Source organism: Notechis scutatus, chromosome 1 (assembly GCF_049901735.1).
Source record: "Notechis scutatus isolate UNSWTSFEM ecotype Mainland chromosome 1, rNotScu1.2, whole genome shotgun sequence".
Taxonomy (NCBI): Eukaryota; Metazoa; Chordata; class Lepidosauria; order Squamata; family Elapidae; genus Notechis; species Notechis scutatus.
The window spans coordinates 306,276,897-306,304,167 of NC_142009.1; the positions used below are offsets into that span (position 1 = coordinate 306,276,897).

The following is a 27,271-nucleotide window of genomic DNA, read 5'->3' on the forward strand; positions in this document are numbered from 1 at the left end:
TATAAAATTTACTTAAAGATTAATATATCGTTTAATCTTTAAGTAAATTTTATAGAAATGTGTATATTTTATAGTAATATTCCTTGGAGCATATGGATTAGAAAAACATTATCTGATCCAACTTCTTTCATATGTGTAGATCTCTGCTTTCACATTGCTTTTTCCTTCCAAATGCTATATTTAAATATGAAGAATAATTTCACCCCCCCCCCCTTTTTAAAGAAACCAAGGTAATTTATATTTAGTGCTGATTTGCAAAAAATGCTTCCTTTCGGACTAAGTATTTCTGCAATATTTTGTACCATTTCAACAATTGCACCAAAAAAAATATCTATGGTTGGAAGCAAATGCTTCCAATGATTTTCCCCATGGAAGGTTAGGAGTTCGTGTTTTTTTTTTAAAATTATGCTCATTTTTTTGCGTATTTCCTCCTACAAAAGAACAAGCAGTTATACTATCAATTTTCCGCAATTGCAGTCAGGGCAATGTAAAATGTCATCTCTGACACTGGGACCACTGTTGTTACCAAAAGGGGATTGAAAAAGTACAAAAGTTCAGGTACAATTTGATGTATCAATACAAGATGCATGCTCAGAGGCACATACCCAAGAACTGGATATGGAAAATTTCTACTCAAGACTTTTGCTTCTAATAAGTGTTAATAATCATAAATGGCATATCATGTACCATATGAGGCTTGTATAATTGTAGTTCTCAAACCATCTAAATCTTTTTCATGCTGTTAAGATGAAAGAAGTCATGTGGTGCAGGTTATTTTTTTTTAGTTAAATCTATTAGCAAGTTCCCATGAAAAATATGTGAATGATTGCAAATTGAAATATTTCAAACAAAAAAAAAAAACGTTTCTAATCCAACTTTCTTTTGGAAACAGCTCTACTGTGACCTTTAAAACTTTGAAGAGCTTTGCACTGTTTTATTTTACACTACATTCCATTATTTTATATCGTTAATATTAATCTAGGCAATGATGATCAAAGGAGAACCCATCCTTCCTTTCACCCATCTCCTCGCGCTTATGACTGTAACTTTGTTGCTTTTATCCAAACTATTTTTATTGACTGTTTCCTAGTATGATTAGATTGCTTATTGTACCCCATGAGTATTATTAAGTTGTACCTTATGATTCTTGACGAATGTATCTTTTCTTTTATGTATACTGAGAGCATTTGCACCAAGAAAATTCCTTGTGTGTCCAATCACACTTGGCCAATAAAGAATTCTATTCTATTCTATTCTATTCTATTCTATTCTATTCTATTCTATACTATTCTATTCTATTCTATTCTATTCTATTATTATTCTATTCTATTCTATTTTTTTTAAACAAGTTTTTATTGGTTTTTAAAGACAAACAAAAACATAAAAAACATAAAAACATCCAACTTTCTTTCATAAATGTACAAACAGTGTGTCGGTTGGTTTACAATTTTTTTGTGCATCGATTTCATAGTCTCAATTGCAGTTACATTGCATAATAACTCATATTATCAATAAGAAATTGAATACCCTAGTATCACTATTAATCAGTCATTTGACTATAATTTTGTTCAATGATACTTTGCGAGATAACTATAATTTACTTTTCTATTCTATTCTATTCTATTCTATTCTATTCTATTCTATTCTATTCTATTCTATTCTAATTCTTATTCTTATTCTTATTCTTATTCTTATTCTTATTCTTATTCTATTCTATTCTGATTTAAAAACGGACTCAGGACTCCCAAGTTGCACATGTCTGTTATATGAAAAGTGAGGAACATGATTAGGAATGGTCATATTCCTAAATTTGTACCCAAAATATGTATAATATGAAAATACAGATGTTCCACTGCTCTTAAACCAGGAGAGGAAAGTAGCTATTAGTACTGGTAGTCCTCGACATATGACCACAATTGAGCCTAACATTTCTGTTGTTAAGTGAGACATTTGTTAAGTGAGTTTTGCCCCATTTTACAACCTTCCTTCCCACAGTTGTTAAAGTGAATAACTGCAGTTGATAAGTTAGTAACCCGGTTGTTAAGTGAATCTGGCTTCCCCATTGACTTTGCTTGTCGGAAGGTTGCAAAAGATGACCACCTGACCTTGGGACACAGCAACGGCCGTAAGTATGAACCATTTGCCAAGTGTCTGAATTTTGACGACATGACCATGGGGATACTTCAAAGTTCATAAATGTGAAAAACGGTCACTTCTTTCAGTGCCATTGTAACTTTGAATGGTCACTAAATAAACTGTTGTAAGTCAAGGACTATCTGTAGTGAGTGAATCACTCAAGTTCTGATTCAATTAATCCATTTTTTTAAAGACGTTAGGTCAACTGAACCACTTTTGAAATATCAGATTGAATTGAAAAATAAGTATGGGATACATCAAATTACCAAACCCATTCAAGGGTATCTGATTTGTTTTGAAGGAATGATTTGATCATAGCACCTCCAAATGAAATCTTTGAAGCAAAACTTCACAGAGTCTTAAATTAAGTAAAACTTCTGTGACTACTTTGACACTATTAGCTTGGTAACACCATGAAGTGATGCGTCCCTCTTATCTTCTGGAATTTCATGATGGTCCTATCCAATATTACCTAGGCCCAACTTTAATTTCTGAGATCAGTCCAAAGTAGAAGCAAAGTAGAATTGTTATGCGGCTAATAATTTTTGGATATTTCAGGGTGGAACTAATCCCAAAGATAAAGCTGAAACAACCAATAACCCAGGATACATGGCATCTTTCATAAGGTTTTGACATACTGTGTAAAGAGGAATATAAATATTATTAGAACTTTGAATCAGCATCGTTAACAGATAACAGATAATCAGAGTTGGAAGGGATCTTATAGGTCATCTAGTCCAACCCCCCCACCCAAGCAGGAGACCCTACACCATTTCTGACAAATGGCAGTCCAATCTCTTCTTGAAGGTCTCAAGGGATGGCGCTCCCAAACTTCCGAGGGCAAGTTGTTCCATTGTTCTCACTGTCAGAAAGTTTATCTTTATTTCCAGGTTAAATCTCTCCTTGTTCAATTTCCATTATTCCTTGTCTGGCCTACAGGTGCTTTAGAAAATAGATTGACCCCTTCCTCTCTGTGGCAGCCCCTCAAATATTGGAAAAATGCTATCATGTCTCCCCGGTCCTTCTCTTCACTAGACTAGTCAAGCCCAGTTCCTGTAACCGTTCTTCATATGCCTTAGTCTCCAGTCCCCTAATCATCCTAGTTGTTCTTCTCTGTACTTTTTTCTAGAGTCTCAACATCTTTCTTATAATGTGGTGACCAAAACTGGATGCAGTACTCTAGGTGTGGTCTTACTAAGGCTTTATAGTCCTTTAGTAAATAGTTCTTTACTTAAAGCTCTTTGGCATTTTCAGGAAAAAGCAAATCAAATGTAGGTCTGTATCTTTCCAAAATGGAAAAATATGAAATTACATGTTCCTTTAACATTTTTCTCATTAAAAATACTCTCCCTGTGCGTAGAATGCTAGATAATTGAGGAACATTCATTGAACTATTCCCTATTGGCATGCTGAAATGGTACAGTCCTAAAATATTTTATTGAAAGTTTATATTTTGAATGGTAGTGATTATTTCTTAATATATTATTAATTCACTGTGACACTTAAAATTATTTGCAGTCCAAATTTATGCATGATTGCTTAAAAGGAATTGCTTACTGGAATAAATGGGATTTCTATACCATAACTGGGGAATTATAAAGTCCCCCAATGCAAGATCAAGCACAATATAACTTACAAATTAATCCTCCTATACATACATCAAAAGCAGCAGTCCTTCTACATATGAATCCTTTGAGCTCCTTCTCCAATCTTTTGTAGTCTATTTGACTATGGTAACTAAAATAACTTCTTCAGTAAATGGTGGTTATTTTGGTACTTGTAATTCTATAGAAATAGTTCTATTTTCAGTTAGACCAAATGGAGAATGCTATATATGCTTCAAGGCTGTTTTGCTATTGCAAGAGCATTTTGTAGCTTTTAGCAATCACAGCTTTAATAGTAATGGATTAATAGAAATCTGAAGGTTCACAGGAATGCCATTAACAGCAAAGTAAAAACAAAGGCAAGGGTGTTGATTTTCCAGTTTAAAAATCAGCCTTGATTTTAAAGCTTTACATGCATCCCACAATTCCTTTAATTTACTTTTACCTCCATCAAATATATTCCTAGCCTCCCATCAGCATCCTCTGACAACATGAATGTCTTCAAGAGCATGCATCTCGGAAGTAGGGAAAACAGAGCAGTGGCCTTCCAGAAATTAGAGAACGGCATGTACTAGCAGTCCCAAATAGGTGAAGGATAAAAGATCAATAAGATCTGGTGAGCCACATGTTTCTGCCCTTGCTCTAAAGTCCATGATCCGATGGTTACACTGGACTATACAGATACTATAGCAACCTATTCATTGCACAACAATCTTTCACAGCCAATCTGAGCATGACTTAATAATGCAGTTGACTGGTTCTAATTGTTGAAGAAGAATGTATGCCAGGCTGGCCAGAGACAAGATGCCATCCTTCTTTTTCCAAATGCTGATTGAGCTGTCAGATTACTCCTGAGTCTACACCTGTGATGGGCTCTCCTTCTTGATGACTAAAATTGTTGGGAAGATTTTGATTACACCTTAGGAGAAACTTCCTAGCAGTAAGAGCTATTTGGTAATGGAACAAATTACCTGTGGAGGTGATGGGTTTTCCATTGCAGGACAGTTAAGCAGAGGCTGGATATTTATTTGTCAGGTATGATGTTGGCCACATCCTGCACTGCAGACCTGCATTTAGCAGAGGGTTTGATCAGATGACTTCCAAAGCACTTCCAACTATGTGATTCTGTACAGACAATGTGTTCAATGGGTCAATGATCTGGCTAAGTAACAAGCAGGTTCCAATGCTGTTAATCACAGCATGATCATCAGTCAGATACTCCAAAATGACAACCTTTCAAGCCAAATATTATTTCTTGAGACAGAAACCCCCCCAGATCATATTCACTCTTGCAATAAGAAAAGGAAAGGTCAGTTGCAGCTTCTAGCTAATTAGTATCTGTCTTTGCAAATACTGTTCTTAGGTGACTGACAGATATCACCAAAATGTAGTATTTTTTCAGCATAAGAAAGCCCATTTAAAAAAATACGGTGCACAGGTCCCACACTAAATCATTATTACAGTATATCCATTTCTTTTTCTTTTGATTTTTAAAACAGTTTTATCTTCTGATAACTTTAATATTTCTAAGCCGCAGGAAAACTCTGACATTACTTTTAATGTGGGAATCAAAGACTCACAGAGAGTTATTCCATCAGAAGAATTCTAAAGGTAATTTGACATGGATTTCCCCAGGAGACTGTTGAAGAGATTTTGCACTTTCCTGGAACCAGAATGATAAAAAGGGACAATAACACTAAATACAACAAGCTGGCTGCCCTTTGATAGTCCTATTCAAAAAACATGGCCCGATATACAAGTATTTTCCTCTTGGATTCAATATATGAAAACCAGAGAATCATCAATTTGGAAGGGGCTTGGTGGTCTTGCTGGTATAATCCCTACTAAAGTGCAGGACATACAGAGCAAGGTTGTTCTCAGTTGATGGCTATCTTGTCCCTGCTTGAAGATCTTCAGTAAAAAAGGCCCCAATCAACCATTCCAAATTGCTTCCATGATGAAATGTTTTTTCCTAGTAGAAATTTTTTCGAATGCCACTCATGCCTAAGTCTTTCAGGAATTACCAGGTCTCCTCATCAAGAAGTGAGTAAGTATACCTAATTTTTAGTATACCTAATTTTTTTTCAGTCACAAGAATGCCTACACAGCTTCACTTTACTCCTTTTTGCCCACCCCAATTTGTCTACAACTTCTAAATGTGTCGGGCCTGGAACTAATTCAGTATTAATAAAAGAGAATATTTGTACTTCAGGGTTGAAATGAGGGGTACTTGGTTCTCTCTGAGCTTGGTTGTTTTCTTGCAGACATTTCAGTACTCAAACTAGGTAACATCATCATGATTTTGGAGATTTATCTTTGCACTTTCCCTTAAAGATGAGGTTTGCACTACTGGACCCAATAGTGATGCTTGATAGCTAATAACATCACTGACATGATGGGCTTCTTACCAGCTGCAGTTATTAATTCAAGTAGTTACATCCTTATTTGCAAGAAAGTTATAGGGACGCATGCTGAGACACGTTTATTCCTGAGTTTAATTTGATATACCGTGAAGGCAACTCAGAAGTGGACGATGAAGGCAATTCAGAATTTCAGCTGCCTCAGAATGAGGGCATAGGAATGATCAGCAGTTCCTTTTGGCTTTCCAACATTATCTACATGTTGAAGTAGCTTCACCGGCAACTTCCTAGGCTAGTCACTGCCTTGGCAAAGGTTTTTGGAAATGGTTTGCCACTGCCTCCTTCCTAGGACTGAGAGAGAGTGACTGACCCAAGGCCATCTGTAGAGATTGCCCAAGGCAATCTCCCAGTTCCTAATCTGGAACTGAACACACTCAAAACCGTATAAATGGTGGTAGACTTTAGAAGAAACCCTCCCATACTACCACCTCTTACAATACTAGACAACACAGTATCAACAGTAGAGACCTTCAAATTTTTCTGTTCTATCATATCACAAGACCTAAAATGGACACCTAACATCAAAAACATCATCAAAAAAGCACAACAAAGAATGTTGTTTCTGCGCCAACTCAGAAAGCTCAAACTGCCCAAGGCTGATACAGTTCTACAGAGGAATTATTGAGTCTATCATCTGCACCTCTATAACTGTCTGGTTAAGTTCTGCAACCCAACAGGACAGACACAGACTTCAAAGGGTAATTAGGACTGCAGAAAAAACAATTAATACTCACCTGCCTTCAATCACCCCCATTCACCTGTATACTGCACAAGTCAAAAAGAGGGCTGTGAAAATATTTACAGACCCCTCACATCCCAGACATAAACTGTTTCAACTCCTTCCCTCAAAACGACGCTATAGAGCACTGCACACAGAACAACTAGACACAAGGACAGTTTTTCCCCCGAAAGCCATCACTCTGCTAAACAAATAATTCCTTCAACACTGTTAAACTATTACAAAGTCTGCACTACTATTACTGTTAGTCTCATCACTCCTTATCCCCTATCCCCTCCCATTTGTGATTGTAGGACTGTAACTTTGTCGCTTGTATCCTTACGATTTATACTGACTGTTTCCTAGTACGATTTGATTGCTGATTGTACCTTATGACTATCATTAAGTGTTGTACGTTATGATTCTTGATTCTTAAAGAATGTACCTTTTCTTTTATGTATACTGAGAGTATTTACACCAAGACAAATTCCTTGTGTGTCCAATCACACTTGGCCAATAAAGTATTCTATTCTATTCTATTCTATTCTATTCTATTCTATTCTATTCTATTCTATTCTATTCTATTCTATTCTATTCTATTCTATTCCTATGCCTTAATCTCTACCCCAAACTGGCTCTTCAAAACTGCCTATTCTTGCATAATCCATTTTATAATCTTAGATCATCAGAGGAGCACTTTCTAGAGGCTCTGCCATGCAGGAATTTCATCAATGAACCATTAAGCTTTTTATATGACTTTATGGTCAACGAGACATGTCTTCTCTACCTGAGGGCAAAGAATAAATGCTATACAAGAATCATTTGCTTTAAATTCTGAGAAGCTACCCAAGGGATATAACACGACCTTGTCAATCCAAATTCCAGGATCCAGGAGTCAGGCTTCATGTGGGCTAAGACAACTGAGTCCCTGAGAACATCAGCCCCTGAGAATAGGTTGAGGCTTTCTAAAATAAAACCTTCTTAACTGATATCAGTTATGTTTGAATGGAAGCCGAAAGAATCTGAATTTAAAACCTGACTGGACACAGTAAGATGCTGGAATAACCTATCAGTGACTGCCTCCTATAAAGATGTATTATGTTATGCTGCTGTGTGGCTATTATATGGACTCTGCTTCCTACATGTCTTGATATGTGACTTGCTCTTCTATCCCCTGTATGAATTTGGGATGGATGCGTATGTTTTTCTGGGTACTTCCTAACATAAGGTAGTACAATGGCAATAGCATTTAGGGGTATATACCGTCCATATATACTATTATATACCATTATTTGTATATTTTGCCCAATAATTTGGATTCTCATTTTACTGACCTCTGAAGGATGGAATCCTCAGTCAACTTTGAGCCCCATCAGGATCGAACTCCAGACTGTGGGGAGAGTTTGCCTGCAATACTGCACTTTAACCACTCTGGCACCAGGGCACATTGTGCATCATACACAATGGTTCAAGCTGAGTATGGCTGGTATGGATTTTTTAATGAAACAGATTGCAATTAGAACTAAAGTAATATTTTATTTGTTTTCCTAGGTTTTTTATGTCACTGTTTTAGTTTCTCTGTGTTTCTCACATATTATAATAATTACCTATTCATCCAACAATACCAGTTTTGCCATGGTGTTGATATTGAAAAATAAAAATAAAATGCACAACATTCTTTTAGATATTTTCAGTGAATTGCTTTCCTCACAGAAAATCCAATTAACAATCTCCCTGGTCTTAATTAGATGCCACTGAGTAAGGAAAAAGCTGAATTTCTGTAGTGAGAACTCATTATACGTTTAACACTGAAACCCTTAAATAGTTCTGTGTTTATCATTTCAGAAGAAAAATATGTCCAGCCAAAAAAGGGGAACTATATGACAGCATATAGAGCAAAGTAATAAATAAACTTAAAAGAATTTTAAAAAAAAAATATAAAACACGCAATTCCCAGAATGTTAGAAGTAAATATTTAATGTCAATAAAGGCTTATCTTCTGAAACAATCTCAAGACATACAGTTTCCATGGTAGCTACGTCTCTCTAAGATGGAGATTTTGCAAAGCTCCCATCACTTGAAAAGGCTTTGCTCCTGGTAGATTTCCACTCAACAAGGTCATACTGAACAGACCCCAGGATGATGAGCAGAGAATCTAGAGAACTTGTAGGGGGTCATGACCTTGGGAGACAGAGCAAAGAAAAGCAGCTATCTTCAGATAAAAGGCAATTGATAAAAGATAAAAGGTAACAGCCTGAAGTAGAAATGGGGATAGGGCAAGAGGCTCAGAAGGACCCACCCTAGCTAGGATGAGGGGAAGAAATATACCTTCACACTGCAAGATTGATGTTAACTTTGTGAAGCAGAAACATGGCCCAATAATCAGCTAATTCTACCGCATGTAAGATTATAGTAACAAAATCTTACACATCTGAAAGGGGCATTGGTACTTACCTGACACACCCTTTCTCTGTGAGCTGTGAAGAGCATCCATTGTTTGGGATGATGCTTCTGTTGCTCGTTTGATAGGCTGGGCTTTAATTGAGAGGACGCTCCTCTTCCTCCACAGGACTCCTCCCTAGAGTCCCCAGTTTTGGCGAAGTCGAAGTGATGAAATATTTCTTCTTCTTCACCCTTTCTAATACTTGGCCAGAATAGCATCCCACCAGACGAATAAGGGTGGGGATGGATGCTCTTCACAGCTCACAGAGAAAGGGCGTGTCAGGTAAGTACCAACGCCCCTTCTCCAGATGAGCTGTTCAGAGCATCCATTGTTTGGGACATACCAAAGCTTGGCGTGTCCTACGGGAGGGCTTCTGTCTGGTTCGGATTCCCCTTTTTCTTGGTCCCTATGGACCCTTTGTAACACTCTCCTGTCAAAGGCAGCCTCCGTAGAGGCGAAGACATCATTCTAATAGTTTCTAAATAAAAGGCGATGGTGAGGCCCATGTTGTCGCCTTGTAAATTTTCTCTATTGGCGCTTGTGGCCCATGTTGTCAACATCGCAGTGCTCCAGGTCGAATGAGCAGTGATGCCCCTGGGTACAGGAAGAGATTGTGTCTCATTGGACTTGGGAATTGTGCTCTCAGCCACTTACTGGTCATTGAGGAAGGGGTCTTGCACCCAATGGTGGGTGGTTGAAAAGAAATGAAGAGAACTTTTGTTTCCTAACACACATCATGCGTTTGAAATATATGCAGAAAGCTCGCCTTACATCTAGATTGTGGCATTGTCGTGCCAGATTTTATGTCAGTTTCAGACAAATGTACGGGAGTATCAGTTCCTATGGTCTGTGGAAACCCAAATTTATCTATGGGTGAAAGATGGATCTGGACTAAGGACCACTTTGTCTGTGTGAAAAATACAGAGCTCCTGTCTGTAGGAGGCTACTAGATCCAAGATGTAACTGGCCGATGTAATGGCAACCAAAAGAACCACCTTGTACGTTAGGAATGGAGACGCATGGTCTACATGGGCTCAAAGGGAGTTTTCTTGAGTGTGGTAAGGACCTTGTTGAGGTCCCACGTGTGATATCAATGCACTACAGGAGGCCGTAAGATTGTAGCCCCGTGCAAGAAAATGGCATATGCGTGGGTGATGAGAGATGGACCGCAAGTCTCTCCTAGTGATGACCGATGCTAAGGCCTCCCCTTTGCCTGTTTATATGAACAAGATAATAATGAAATGTCATATAAATAACACTGCCGTCTAACAGGTGTTCCCCTGAGATGAACAGCCAGAGCCATCAGAACCTTCATAAGAACCTTGGGCAGATGACAACCCAAAGGACAGTGCAATATATTCAAAACGTTGAGTATTATAACAAAAACGAAGAGTTTTGCTATGTGAGGATCTAATTGGAATGTGGGGATGGGCCTCCATTAAGTCAATGGAGGGTAGAAAATTGCCCCTTCTGAAGCTCAGAAGTATGGAATTTAGTATATTCATCTTAAGCCTCCTATGAACTATGGATTGATTAAGTCATTTTAAAACTAAAATTGCCCCTGCTGATCTGGTGCCACAGGTCGGTTGCCTGGATCTCCAATAAATGAACAATAGCTGTCTCCATCATGCTCCCTTTAACAGGATCCCCAGAGACGGCAAGTAATGCAAAGGTTCTGGGGAGAGGATGGAAATTCTACAGCCAGGACTAATCTTCTGATACCTCTAACCCAGGAAACAGAGGTAGAGGCATCCCATCTGTCCATGAAAGGCTTGAGCCTTCCACCAATAGGGGCACAGTCCTGAGGACTATGTTGTGCCTAGGAGACCTCTATTTCATGTTCCTCAAGAGATTCTTTTGCTCTGCCCTCCCCTTCAGTATCTATCTCCAGATCAGAAACTATCTGACTGTTGGTAATTCATACGTCCAGACGGTCCCTGGAGTCTGGAGGGAAAAAGTCCCTGGTAGAGGGAATGAAGGAACCCTCCAAAAAGCTAGGAAGGATTATTTTGGGGTCCATGAAAAGAGAGGAACTTATTTTCTGCTTTTAGTCTCTATCAGAGATAGGTCAGGGGCACCACCAACCAAATTATCTCCATATATTGGAGAGGAAGCAAGCTTCCATTAGTTGTGTGATATCTGCTTGCCAATGTCTGAGCCATAGCAGTAGGCAAGGAGTAACCTGAGATGCCCTGGCTCGAGCAGATAATTTAATAGAGTTTTGCGGCGTCCTTGTGTGCCCTGATATTGGAATTTGAGATAATCTCCCTCAGATGGCAGGGCAACCTGAGAGACGATCTAGTAAAAAGAAGGGGGGGGGATGCGGCCAACTCCACTCTTATGGCCCTCACATCAGATCAACATGCCCTACATGGGGACAACTCGACCCTGTATATCCTTTGACTTGAGAGCCTCTTCTGCTTCTGTTGGAATTGCAGAGGAGGATGATAATTGCCATTATTGTTTTATTTACTATCGTGGTGATGAGAAATTTAGCAGAATGAAAAAACCAAATTAAAAATTTGCTATCATATCCTGTAAGAGGGGTATACGCCACTGAAGAGATCCCTTGTTTCTGGACGAGGTCCAAGAACCTCTGTGGAACAGTTATGACTTCCTTTTACATTGTTGGTTGGTAGAAGATTAAATTGTCTGACCACCTTACAGTAACGATTGTTGGGCCGAGGGGAATGGAATATCAAGGCAGGCAGTAGTTTTGTTTTTTTTTTAAACAACAGAGACTTGAAAAAAGTCTGAGGATGAAACAGACCTGAAGGTCGGTGGTCTGGCTTAATGCCTTCAATGTTTGACATACCCCTCCTTTTTTAGGTGATCTGCCTCTGACAGATTTTGGTCACAGTTGTGAGTAGACCCTTCCTCAGCCTGTTTCATCTGGTCTCTAGTTCTCCCTCATCCTGTGAATGTGTAACTGGATTATATAATAATCCCCTGAAGGAGGTACCTGCTGGTAATGAAGGTCTATTCTGCATAGTAACTAAATCGAGTGAGAATCAAGGTCAGATTGTGGATGCTGCCTAGCCATCAACTTCTACTGTACCCCGGCTGCAATGCCTCTTCAGGTTGCCATGTCCCTCCAGGCCTTCAATTTGTCAGGGATATCCTCTGGGAGGAGGAATTCTGGTGTGGTCCAACAACTGTCTGTCAGGCAAGTAGCACTGCTGAAGGCCTGGGTTGAACCGGTCCCTCTGAGGCTCTTCTGGATGGCGTTGAGAGATCCAGGGATGGAGGCAAGGTGAAATATGGAACACTTCACAAATTTGCATGTCATCCTTGTGCAGGGGCCATGCTAATCTTCTCTGTATCATTCCAATTTTAGTATATGTGCTGCTGAAGCAAGCACTCTGGAACTGGGACCAGCCTGGCTGGGGAAGAGGACTGAGACTTCTGTTCAACCTCCCTCGTGCATTTTTTTAAAAAAATTTAAGATATGCTCATCTAACGCATTTTGGTGTCTCTTGGCATCCTTTGTTGCCTTAGAGGTCTCTCTAGGACGTTTTGACCTACTTTGAGTTGGTTTATTGTCCTCTGGGGGTATTTTTGGTTGCCCTTGAAGATTCTGACCTAAAGCCCACAAGGTGAGATATCTATATCTATATGTGTATGAGATATTAATGGACTGTTGACTGGTTCAGAGGACTGATGTAAACAGAGGCAGGGAATCCTCTTGATATTTGCTCTCCCCCCCTTTTTTTTGGTAAATTCAATTTGTTATTATGTTATTATTCATAATAATATTGATATCATTAATATTGTTATTATTGATAATATTTTTGTTATATCTGTGCACAGCTACTAACATAAATTGTTGTGCTGTTACCAAACTCATAATTAGATGACCGAATATGGAATCAAATTGTGAGGCCAAATAGAGAACACCTTTCAGGACCTGTATTGCAATTGGGTGATCCTGCAATCATTGGCCCTCAACAGCTTCCTGCCCAGGCGGACACAGGCCTTGGCGTTCACTGTTACTGTGCTGCTAGATTCTGTGAGGGCTGCGAACTTAAAAAGGAAGCCCAATAGTCAACCTCAGAAAGAGGTCCATAATGGGCATAAATGTCCCCTGGACCCTCACAGAGATCCTTGTGAGGGGAAGTGGCCTCTCAACAGATAATGCCATGGAATTCTAATAAACAAAATGATGCCGGTGTTGTTTTAGTCGTCGAGATGTAGCATCAACCATCACCTCTTATTGTGAGCTGATGCGAATCTAACTGGAATTTGAGAATTTGAGCAGGAGAACTCTGAGTCCTCTGGCTCCACCCGATCAATAGCCCTTGCTTCTTCTATATACCTGTATATCTGAAACTACAGAATCTCCTGTGGAGAGATACCTGAGGGTAAGGATGCTCTGTCCTGCTTAGTGACCGTAGTTATAGGGAATTCCAGTCAGAAGGAGCGCTCTGTTGTTCAGAGCAGTATGCTGCACCCCCGCAGAGATACACTGGCGTATTACTAATTCCATCCACAGTCACATCTTTGCAGGGATCTTTTCCGGTAAGTCATCATCTTGACAGAATCTGGGCGCTGTTGGAGCAATGTGGCCACAGAGGCACTTCAAGTCATTTGTACTGATCTAGATGGGCTATCTTATCTTGTGCAGCTACACTGCATCTGGATTACACAGACAGATTCAGGGGTGGTTGCAGAGGGGGATTGGAGCCGAAGTAGGTCTGGAGGAGATGAGGTTTGAGAATTTTGACAGGCTCTTGAGCTACTGCCGCTTGTCATTGTAACCGCTTATTAAATTTTACTGTTAATGAGGCTGAAATGTTGGGCGGTTGGCACGCCCAGGGGCCTGAACCAGCAATGGCCAGGGAACCCTAAAACAATGCTCCCCAGTTTTGTATAATCTTATGTAAGAATATTGAATTCTTATTCCTGTTCCTATTATTATTATCGTTATTATTATTTTGTTATTAATATTATTATTTCCGAATTAGCCAAATTTGGAACACCTCATAGGCCTAGAAAGGAAGAATTGTTGAAATAAGATGTAGGCCTATGACAGCTTCCTGCACAGGCGGACATGGGCCTTGGTACTCGCTGTGGTGCTGCTGTTTAATTCTGTGAGGGCATAAGCCAACAGTTTCCTCCTTAATGAATAAGGGTCCAAAATAGAATAATTATATCTGAATATCTATATCTATATCTATATCTATATCTGTCTGTCTGTCTGTCTGTCTGTCTATCTAATCTATCTAATCTATCTATCTATCTATCTATCTATCTATCTATCTATCTATCTATCTATCTATCATCTATCTATCTATCTATCCATCCATCCATCCATCCATCCATCCATCCACACACACATATGTATTAGGGTGATTTCCCTCGGGTTCCAGGAAGGAGACCCCTGCTTGGGGAAAGAAAAGCCCCTCACAGTTCCAGAAATAAAATGCAGATCACTACCACATGGTTAGTGAGTCTGCAATGGCGCCAGCCATTATCTCTTTAGGTGCCTAATGAGTTAAATCGGCTCAGCACTTCCACACCTTGTGGGGAGTCGATATTGCAGAGTTTCCCCTTGAATAAAAAGGCGCGGTGGGGCAGATGGGCGCTGATGCCCCCACCCCAGACGGTGTTCCCAGGGGAGAGAAAAAAGCCTCGGACCCTTTTAAAATGGACCCTCTCCCGTCGGGTGCGGGTGGCGGCGATCGTAGCGGCTCGGCTTGAAAAGATCGTAATGTGAGTTGTTAGCCATGCGGCTGAGGCGTTATCACCTCTGATCGGGGGCGAGAGATCACCTCTGATGGGGGCGAGAGATCATTAGCTACGGTGAGCTCCCTTGGCTCGAGTTATATATCGTAGGGAGCTGACTCATTGAAACTAAAAGCCTTAAAGGAGTTGTTTAGAGTTTAAAAGCAAACCTTTTTGTTGACTCCTTTTGAAGCCTTTGCTATTCCAGCCAAGGGAAAGGAAATTAAGCTGCCTATATCCATGAAGGCTGAGCAAAAACTGGGGACGCTAGGGAGGAATCCCGTGGAGGAGGAGGAGCGTCCTCTCAATTAAAGCCCAGCCTATCAAACGAGCGACAGAAGCATCATCCCAAACAATGGATGCTCTGAACAGCTCATCTGGAGAACTAGACTTTCTCCATTCACCTTCATAGCTTAAGAAACTAGTAGTGTCCTATCTGGGCCACTTGTCCTGACCAATATGCTAAACCACGGCTAAGATGGTATAGATTTGTTCAGTAAATGAATATGACAGCTACTGAGAATCTGAGTATTCTTAGTTTCAGTGATAGGAGAAAAGTGAGACATAACAATATGGAATTAGACTTGAGTTATGATGGCCTACTAAATTTTAAAGCTGCAAGTGTATCAGATTTGAAAGTGATTATAAGGAGGGAAGAGACTTAGGGCTCATCCCAGCTTATATACATTCTGTCAGCTTTTGAGTTTGGCTGTAGGAAAGAAAATCCAACTTTGGTAATAAGCAAAAAGTGATAGGGGATTATGAGTATTGCATCTGAGTTTTTGAAAAAAGAGGATACTGTACATAGGGCTTATTTTCATTAGTATGTCATAATCAGTGTAGCATGCAACAAATTTCCCAAACAAACAGCTTTTGCCACCATGGGAGCAGAATGGTACATTGAGCTGGGATATACAGTATATCGCCATGGCAAATGAAAGTGTTATTGATTATAGTCTCACGGGATACTGTTAAGCATACATACACACAATAGTTTAAAGAGAAGGCTCATCAGTCAAATGGATTATTTTGAAACACCAGAACGGGCATTTAAAAGATGCTATTACTGCAGCAGAGAGTTTTTTCGTACTTCATACTGTTCAGTAGTACCACAATGGTTTCAAATCTTCTCAAAGAAAATACCTTGATTCTGATATAGCCTGAACATTTTCAAATGCTTGAACCAAAATGGAAATGTTTCCATATTTGCATTGATTATTATTAACACAATGATGTGAAATTACAGCTACCAGTTTTTTAGCTGGTGTTGGCTTTCATATGCATTTTCTTCCCAAGAACCTAGGATGTCATAATGTATCACTGTAGTATATATGTGGACCCAAGTAGTTTGTCCATTGTAGTTCAGATGCAGATTTTCTAAGCACTGTCCAAGATTTTTTTTTTTTGGTTATAATAACCAGTGTAAAATAACAACTGGGACCACCATGGTGGGCTTATGGCATACTTTTTCAACTTTGATTTTTGGATCTTGATACTTTGTGATCTTCTCCAATTCTTTATCTTCTATTCTACAATCACCTGGTATTACCACATAATTATCCACACTTTCTTCTTTTCTACCACTGTTAAATGTGATGTATGATGTGCCAAGGATTTATTGGTTTGCATTTGGAATTCTCATGGTATTTTAATTGCCTAATTTTATTTTCAACCACTCTTTCAACTGAATGATCCTATCAATTTTTCAGCAAAGGCATGTGAAAGTTTTTACAGATGTTCCCGATGTTCCATCTGAAAGTTTTTACAGATGGTCCAGTCATCAGTGGTGACTGTGTTATGTTGTTGTTTATCAGCAGTTTGTGCAATCTTCCTGCATGAGTTGAGTATATGATTTACTATTTCTTTCCCTCTTTCCACAATCTACACTTTGGATAATTTGATTATTATTTTTTGTTCTTGCATTGATTACATTAGTTTGAATAGCTCGCTCTTGAGCAGCAATCAAGCCTTCAGATTATTTTTGTAATGGTCCATTTGTAAGCCATTACCAGGCTTTATCTTTATTCACTTTCCCCTCAATCTTTTGTAGAAATTGACCATCCTTGCCATTATTCTGCGTTATTATTTCAATATCCTTGTTTTGTTTCCTTTGTAGAGTCAGTAAGTTCCATTTTTTTATTTGCATCAATGCTTGTTCTTGGCTGTCTTTCACATAATTAGCCAATGCATGCTTTTCTTTTCTAAGAGTTTGACTTGAATTAAACATCTGCCTCTATTTCTGCAGGGCATTAATATCAATATTGGGATGTTGTAGTGAATAGTCATAAGGTTTTTTTGTTTTTGAGTCCAAACTGTCCAGTTTGTGTCCAGTGAATAATTCCAGCAGTGTACTGTATCACAGGAATTGATTACTTTGAAGATGCTGTCTTTGAAGATGTTGAAGATATTGTCTTTGTCTTTGAAGACAAAGTTTTTCTTTAGCAATTTTCTCACTCTTTGGATGTATTATTTAGTAATCACATCTTTAACCTGTCCACATTTGATGCTATCCAACTGTAAAATGCCAAGATACTTGTAATGTAAGCTTCATTCTGATGTTTCCTGATGGTTTGGCCATTTGGCATTAATATTCAATTATTGTTCATTATTGTACTCCAATTTATTGCTATTGTATTATCCATGCCAAATTGCCCTGCTATATCTGTGATAAAAATTCTTACAATGACTAGATTTTGATTTCTGATTTTCCATAAAGCTTCATATCATCCATATGCTGTAAAGCAAATGTGAGATTTAGTAGCCAAGATTTGCTTTCTTCAGCATAACTGGCAGTGGGATCATAGCAATGACAAATAATAAGAGTGATAATTAGTTTGTATTAATTTTTAATCTTCTTGTTTAAAAAAGTTTTAATAAAAATTATATATAATTATAAAATATTTAAGGAAATAAAAATAATATATATCAAGTGAAATTGTATCAAAAATAATTATACATTTATAAGTGGTTTTAATGATTTCTGGAGAGCTGAAAAAGGAATGGTATTTGCTTGGCTTTCAGTAAAGAGAAACAGTAATCTGAGTTTGATTGTAGAGAAATTGAGCTTTTACCTTAGCAAGACATGAGGGACATCAAACAATTAATCAGGTTGTAGAAGTTAGAAAGCAGAAGAAAGACACAACAACAGTCCCCTTTTGATCCTGTTGTTCTTTAAAAGGATTCTCAAGAGTCTCTTAATATATCTTACAAGAATAAAGTAGCATTTCTGGAATCCCTGCAGTTTCTGTTTCTTTACCTTGGTTACCTCAAAGGATGGACATTGTTAGTTCTTTGATCCAATTCAAAAAGTATCTTTTCTTGTGATAACAATTGTGATAATAACAAAATATCAGTTACATTATGTAGTTTAACACCAATAGATAGAAAAGCTGAACTACAAGGTAATAATTACTTTCGCCTCTATGTTCATCCCTCTTCAGGGATACTAATAAAAACAGTGTATCTTTATCTGAAATCTTGTGGTTGTCTGCACTTTTAAAAAAAATATTTACAAAGTTGATGTAAAAATTATTGAATAATCAGTATTGCACAATTATCCATATTCATAGTTTTTCCACACATTTTTTTCCAGCATATCAATTTTGTATCACATCTGTCTTGATAATCAGGGTAACTGTAGGCAGAAAAACAAAATCTAGTAAGGTCTAAAAAGCAAATTGTGCACACATTCAAGGTTAGGCGATGGGAAAAAAACTGCAGCAATTGATTTTAACACCAGCTCTTGTGGCTATTTATATCTCACAGAGAATCAAAAATGTGTCAGAAGTTTGATTTAGAATGAATTGACTTCCAAACGAATTATTTGGACATTTATGTCATAAAGAGATTCTGGATGAAACTTAAGAATACCATCTGACAATCCCTCTTGGCCTTGAGGTTTAAAATGTGAACTGTTTTACTCTGGCTCTTCTTAATTGGGAGATATGGCTAATTTTTCTTTTGGTGTGTTGCTGCTTCATTTATAACCATAAAGGCAAACTGCAGTCCATTTTTGTTGAAGCGTATTCTTTTCTTTAAGAAAAGATCAGCAATGGAATGCACATCTATTTTTCTTGTAAGTTTTTTGATACAATTGCATCTAAAATGCATTATTATAAATTATTTAAGAAAAAAGAATGTCCTTACTGGCATAGACAGGGTGTTCCTTATGAACAGGTTATATTCTAAGAGGGGGTTTACAAACCCATTTTTAAAGCCCAACAAAAAAACATGCACAATACTGTTAAGTTACATTTCTTTTCCATCTGAATGACCGGGGACTAACCCTACCCTCATGCCCTCTGAGTAGCAACAGCGACTGCCCTGGCTTCCTTTTGCAGCTCATTCCTGGGTGAAGGCCAAGGAAGTATCCTCCAGGTGATGCTGGTAGCCTGGCTCCAGGGCTAATCCAGTCCTGATAGCCATTCTTGCACCATTACGTTTCCCTCTTTGGGGTGGGTCCATGCCTGCCTTTGCTGTGCTTGGCCAAGTATGTCTGTTAGCCCCACACCCTTAAGTGCAGGGCACAGCCATCGCCCTTGTTGACAGACAATTCACACAACAGCACTGCCAAGCATACATATGCAGCATGTTGTAAACTATTGCATTTCTGTCTCCTCCTGAGCCTTCTTGGTTGAAGCTTTGGACAGGTCTGTTCATATCAGCAAAAGTTTGCAACTCAAAAGTTCATATGTAGGGAAAGTTTCTCAGCATAGATCCAAAGCACATGATATGTCAATCACCCATGCTAGCTAGGGAATTCTGGAAGTTGAAGTCCACACATTTTCAAGCTGCCAAGATTGAAAAACACTGCTATGCCTATTCCCATCAAGTACCTTTTATTTTAAACAGTAGCCAGAGTTCCTCTCATATGTAAATTATCCTTGGTAGCCTTCTAAGATAATAACTAACTAGACATCGTCATTATTCTTTTTTGAAGACCTTCAATATGGCTAAAATTATTTAAGATTCGCCATTCTCCATCGTCTGAAGTTTCCTAAGGAAATGAGTAGGGGAAAAAAACTCTGCAAGCATTCTGTCCTAACTGAATTAGAGAGAAAGAGATTCATTAATATAAATTGTTCTGTTTCAACTTCCCCTTAATTCAAATACTTTTTAAATATGTCATTTTAAAAATCTACAGTCAAATCACTATATTAGTTAACTTATAAAGCAAATAGACTTGTTAAAAAGGGAAAGGCCATTATGCAAATTGCTTGGCTAAAAGTGTGTGTCTGTGGGGAGATTCGGCTTCCAAATTTACTTAATATGTTTCTCAATTCTATTCCATCACTGCTTCCCCAGAACAACCAATAATACACATTGCATTTTGCATTTTTATGTTGAAGGTTAGTTAGTAAATGGGAGAGAGGAACCAGATGAATGGTTTAGTTTGATCTTTATACATCTGTAGTGGAAAGTAGTCAGGAGTTGCAGCGGGGAGGGGCTCTTTCCTAGAGGCAAAGAGAAAGCAGAACTTGGAATATCTGATGGGAAGGAAAAGAACAAGACTGGACTCTCCCTAGCAATTCACCGAGTATATTTATAGTTATGGCAGATCATTGATTTAGTCTGGCAAGATTCTGTTTGTAGGCAAACAACAATAAGGGAAGTACTCAGAAGCAATTTCACATGTCATTCTTGTTCTTTGCGCCTGACAACATCTTAGACATAAATGTTGTGATGTGTCTTATATGAGCTATTTATTTGGCCCTGGAAGGTTGTCTTAGAATAGTGTAGAATCTACACAGTACTTGCAGTGTACATAACCTCTAGCCCTGGGGTTAATCTGATTTGCAAGGCCAATTAAACTCCAAACAGAACTTTCAGTGTTATAATCTATCCCTGACAGACAAGCATTGCTAATAAATTAAATTTCTCCTTTGGGAGAGCATGTGACCAACTTAGGCATGACTTAAAATATGAACTCTTCATAAATGTCCATCCTACAGTTTCTCCAACAGATTCAGTGATATAGATTGGCAATAATCAAAACAGTAGCATCCTGCTGGTAGGACCCCCTCCTTTAAAACGCTTACTTGGAACCTACGTTATTATCATTCTAAACATTTTAATATCTGTGCACTATTTCACTGCTGATTATGATTTTCTCTCCATTACTGTGCTGTGTTTACTATTAGTTTTAATCATTTTGTTGATATAACTGATTTGTTCAACCCCAGAGAACTATGGTTTTTGTACTTTAGAAATATAATCAGATTTCTTTGCGTGCTCATAAGCTACACATGAGTGCAGCAGTCATCATTTCTTGCTTATTGTTAGGAATAACATAGGTTACCTAATGTAGTTTGGGTAAAATAATATATATAGACTATGATAGTGAATTTAAATGTGTGTCACTTTAACTGCAAAGCATGTAATTTTGGGTGCGGCTGTAAATCGCCATAAGAGGGAGCAAGAGAACTTGATTCATTGCTGGCTTACTGGATTGCTTGCTGACGATGATGGATTGTTAACTGCGTGTTCTTTGCTGTTGCTGAAGGAAGAAAAGAGGTTTTACTTCTTCATATCTCTACTGCGAAGAGATATATTGCTGGACTGATTTGTAAGTTTACTGACCTCTTTTTCGACACTGGACTTTGCAACTGATTAATCCCCGGACGGACTGAACTAGTGTATGATATATGGACTGTTTGACTATGCTATAAATCTTACTGGAATAAACTATTTAACTAGCACATTGTATCTGTTTTACTGAGTGTAAGCTACAACAACGTTTGTCTCACATATTTGCCTGCCTGCCTGACTTCCGTGCAGGTTCTGCTAGGGTGTATATCCCTAACACTTATTCCTAGAAGCTTTTATTCAAAGATGCACTGCCCCTTAATGTGGCAGTATTGATCTATGTTTCTATCACCTTATTCTCAAAAGCTGCCCTCCCATGGATGCTTGACATCCTCCTCCTTTTCTATCACAGCTAAGTGACAGGGACATGGAAACCATAAAATGGGTATTATGAATGTATTTCACTAATGAGTCACAAACATGACCAGCTATTAAACTAGCACTGGAATAAAGATGAAAAGCAAGAAGTGCATTTCTTTCAACTTATGAGCAAAAGGTCCTTTGTTCTTTCAGAAACAAATCCAAGCAACTATCTTCATGCCAGCTTGCAAATAAACATAAAGAATTCTACTTTGCAGGGCCCAAGGTAGACTGAGGAGACCCAGCTCATTAATTGCCTTGTATCTCAATGGTGGATGCACATAGCGATGAAGAATGAAACCATTAAGAGCATTTGGGAGGAGACAAGGTAGAACCCCTTGATTCCAGCAAGAGATAAATTATAGAAAGCATAAGATTTTTTTTCTGTGTGTTACAGAGTGGAAGAGCTACCAAAGTGAGCAAACATTCTTGGCATTTTGTTTTTTGGGTATGGATCTTTCTTGGAACTGTTGAAAGGACAGTGTTGTAGACTGGAGACAGGTGATGTACCCCTCCCCTTCTGTTGAGAGAGGGCTGTTCAGTTTTGATATAGATGGCCTTTTTGACCCTTTTGTCAAACCAGCGCTCCCCTCCATCTGAAATGTGGACTTTGTGGTCTTCAAAAGAATGCCCCTTGTCTTTTAAATGCTGAATCTAGTCCTGCCTTTTTTTCCTGTGAAGAGCTGCGATTTTGTTTTCTTACTGCTGTTTCTGTTCGCTTTCAGGGAATCCAGCAAAGTCAAGAATGCCTATCTCTTAAGAAGGCTGAGCAAAAACTGAGGACACTAAGGAGGAGCCTTCAAGGAGGAGTGCCCTCAGAATTCAGCTCAGCCTATTGGATGAGAGAAGGAAGCACCTCCCATGTTTGGATGCTCTGAACAGCTCATCTGGAGAAGATGGTTGTTCTCCTATGTTGTACCAGGCGTTTATGAAGTGGTTAAAAGAAAAACCAAAAAGTCCAGTTGCCTCTTGAAAAAGTACCTTTGGGACAACCATGATCTGGATGACTGAGAATCTCCATTAGACATGGAGCCTGCCTTTTCTTCCACCCACTATAGCCACACATACAGTTTTAATCAGTTCTTAAGAAAATCATGTCTCTACAAAATCGCCAATGTACTAGCATTTACCTTCAGATGTACAGATATTTTAAATGTAGAGGATAAATAATGGTCACTTTACAGGAAAGCTTTGGGAGATTCCAATGCTTCTGTCTATATTTAATATTTTTGTACAATACTTTTCCTCATATTCCTTTCCATTACAACAAACTCTCTCTTTCTTTTTTAAAGCCACCAAATAAAGGCACACAAATATACTAATGAGAAAGATGGCTGTGAGAAAGGCACTAGCAATTTACGTTACTGATTGGATCACAATATTCACATTCTTCAGCTGAGAAAGGGAGACTGAGAACTGACTGTCTAGTAGTTTTCTCTGAAATTTTGGATCATCTGTTCTGTGAAGGTCAGGGGCCTGGAAACACTGTTGGTATGAAATTGCCCTTGAACAGATGGAGTATAAGTATTTGCCCATTCTACTATGCAAGATTTTTTTTAAAAAAATATTTCGATCCAATTTTACTTTTTGTATTTTAATCAGACTATTATGTCATCCAATTTTGGTGTTTTGCTGCTGTATTTTTTTTCTTCAAAACTTTATTAGTCTGTTATATTTATAGTCTTGCTGCTGTATTTCAATGACCCAATTTTGAGGGGGGGGGAAGAGAAAGGTAGGATGCCACAGGAAGCCTATGTAATAGTGTTAATTATGTTTTGGGGGTAGGTGTGGATCAGGGCTTTTTTGATATTATAGATATGGGAGAAATAGATAAGAGAAATATTAGAGAAGAAATGTACAAACGGAAACTATACCATCCAGAATTAAATCCGGATGTTAAATGGTTTTAAGCTGTAATATGTTAATCGCACTCTCGGGGACCTTCGGCTTTGTAGAAAAGCCACTTCACTTTCACTTATGTTCTGAATTTATTCTAACAGTACAGCAACTTAGTAGGTAGGCGTACTTGAAAGTAAGGCATATTGCTTCTACGCTGACTTCTGCCCTCTTCTCTTCCTTTTAAATGATGTTATAAGCATTTCAGGACATGGAACAACTCCCCTGCAATCTGTACTGCACTGTTGTATGCATATCAATAGCCCAAACAAAAAATATTTGACACACCCACACCTGACCCATCACAAGATCTATCACAAGATCTTGACTTGATGTAACCCTGACACCATCATAAGACCTACTGACCACATAAAGCCCTCATCCTCCACCCGAGCTATAGATATTCACCACTATCATAAAACAATAGTGACACAGTCCTATGGATATTTATTGAGCACAATATAGCTCTCAAATACGCTAATGCATATATCTTAACAATGCTTTAACTGTCTGCTCAGCCCATTTGAGATCAGTGACCTTAATCTCAGGTAGAATGGGGGAAAATGTTGAATTCTCATAAGTCAGGTTTTAGTTAAGAATCTTGCTAAATTTCTAAATCAGTTTGAGTTTTTTTAAAAGAATAAATGATTGTGTGCCTTTATCTGCATTTATTCTAATATATGCATTTTTGTTCATTATATAATACATGAATCTAATATATATTACATGCATGTTTATAAGTATAATATATTGCGTTTAGTTGATTAAAATAGATAATTTTATATTTGCATTATTTACAGAAACTTTTTCTAAACATATTTTAATGGTAGAAAACACAACAATATTGAGAAAAAAATTTGAATAATATCTGCATTTTAGATTGAATACAGGAAGAAAGTGCTTCACTCCCTTTGGCCCATCTCTATTTTCACATAAATATGCATAGGAAATAAGCTTAAATATTACTAAAATATTACTAAAATACCCTAGAATTTGTCACAACACAGAAGTGGTAAGCATGCAAGTATATAATCTGTCCCTTGTGGGTATTCATTGAAAACCTCTTTTCTAACCCTTCATTCCAAAGCTCTTTGCCTTACATTTAGATGTATTGGGCTATATTACTATTATTATTAACACTAATCCCACTTCAGGGATTTCACCTACCACATAAATATGACAAATAATCACAATAATTTAGATAAACATTTTCCCTTCACTGTCATGTTATCTTAGAGCAGAGCCTATTATGGTTATTGTTAACAAAGAAGGCCACCTTGTTAACAATAACCATAATAGGCTCTGCTCTAAAATTAGGAATAACAATGTAACATAATACAGCTTCAAAATGCAGGTTAAAGCAGACAAGAGCTTTTCCAGTGACTTGATGAAAGAAAAATTTTGGAATGGTCTTCCAAAATTTATAATTCCGGACAGAAAGGACTGCCGGTTTGAAAGAGGGGTTAAAGAGGCCATCTATGTTAAAATTAAACAGCCCTAACCTGAAAGGGAGGAATTCACCACCATTTATTTCCTGTTTACAACACAGTTCTTTTAACAGTTCCAAGAAGGTTCCACACCCATGTACACTATTCAGATGCCCTAAGGGCACAGATAAACCTCCAAGTGGCCTCAACAACTCTCAGAAAGAGTGCTAACAACTAGATGACTGCGAGGAATATAAATCCTTCCATTCTCCACCATTCAGTCAGAGCTGAAGAAGCTTCTTGGAGGAGAAGTGAAACTTCTTCATGGAAAATCAAAAAAGCCTGGTTGCCTTTAAAAAAAAAGCACCGTTGGGACATTTAGCAGACTAGTAGATAACAGTAAAGATTGGCCCCCCAGATAGGATAGTCCTTCTCCAAGGAACCTTGGTCAGATAAGCTCAATCTGTAAATTTAAAATATAGTTGTTCTTTTTCCCTTTAGAGTAAAAAAGACTACATATAGCTGTGTATTTAATCACCAACACTGGCATCATTCAGAATATGAGGCATATATGCCTCAAATTCTTATTTGCTTTTTGTACTTTGTGCAAATACAAACGCAAGATTGTTTTTAAATCAAAACTTCCTGTCCCTCACCCAGAGAGGCTAAGTTATGTTGATAACAGTTGGCTTATTGATAAATATATACTCAATCACAGAACAAATATGCATATTTATTTCTTCTTAATGAGATTATTTCTTTCTGCTTTTTGGTAAACTTCTGCATGTCCTTTTCATGTATTTGTGTTTGCTTTGTGTAAGATTATCATCCCACTTGTGGACTGCTAAATTAAAGTGATAACCTGAGGGGATCAAATTGGTAAGAATATTTACATTAGTAAGCATTAGCAAAGACAAATCACTTTGTGCCATATTTCTTGTTTCTGCTTGATATAATTTGTCTGTCCAGATGGATCTGGACAGACTTGAACACTGGTCCCTATATAACAAAATGAAATTCAATGTAGAGAAAAGTAAAGTCTTACACCTAGGCAAGAAAAAACAAAAGTACACATATAGAAACCAGGCTTAATAGAAGTAACTGTGAGAGGGATCTTGGAGTCTTAGTGGACAACCAGTTAAATATGAGCCAGGAGTGTGCAGTGGCAGCCAAAAAACCCAATGCAATCCTAAATTGCATTAACAGAGGAATACAATAATGATCAAGTGAGGTATTAATATCACTCTATAAAGACCACACCTACAGTACTGCATCAAGTTTTGGTCACCACACTATAAAAAAGATGTTGAGGCTTTAGAACAGTGGTTCCCAAACTTTTTCAGTCCACTGCCCCCTTGGTGCTACAAACTCATCCTCGGTGCCCCCCACCCAGGGGTGGGACTCAAAATTCTGTGGGCGTGGCTTGCTGGTCACGTGACTGGGTGGGCGTAACTTGCTGGCCACGTGACTGGGTGGGCGTGGCTTGCTGGCTGGGCATGGCTTGCTAGTCACATGATGGGGTAGGTGTGATTTGGTGGTCATGTGATTGGGTGGGTGTGGCCAGTTGACTGGCAAACCAAATACAAGTGGTCCTCACTTAATGGCCGGTTGTTTAGCAAGTGTTCTAATTTATGACTGGCCTCCCCAGAGATACTTGACCCGTTTTTGGAGTTTTGACGGCCATGCACACACATACACGTGACACCCTCCCTTCCAACCCTGCTGGAGCAGGTCATTGCACTAGAATCGGCAAAGCATCTCTGATTAGATTCTAGCAGTGAATAAAATCTAATCAGAGATGCTTTGCCGATGCTTGTTGATTTGTTTTATTTGTATCTCATTATCTTATGTTGCTGAGTTGCATTGACATGTGTGTCCCTTCTTGTGCACAACCCAGAAGATTTCATGATTCTTTGCAGCAAAAATTACCGACCTCTGGCTTTGCTCTACTTTTCAAA

The 27,271-nt window shown here is 38.3% G+C and overlaps 1 protein-coding gene and 1 non-coding gene across 5 annotated transcripts in view; both read right to left on the reverse strand.

Moving 5' to 3' along the window:
* The window catches only part of BEGAIN (brain enriched guanylate kinase associated), a 169,165-nt gene that overhangs the window by 19,445 nt on the left and 122,449 nt on the right, over positions 1–27,271 (reverse strand). The window lies entirely within an intron of this gene.
* LOC113420368 (U6 spliceosomal RNA) lies at positions 12,576–12,682 on the reverse strand. Its single transcript, XR_003372035.1, has one exon. It is a non-coding gene; the product is annotated as a U6 spliceosomal RNA (small nuclear RNA).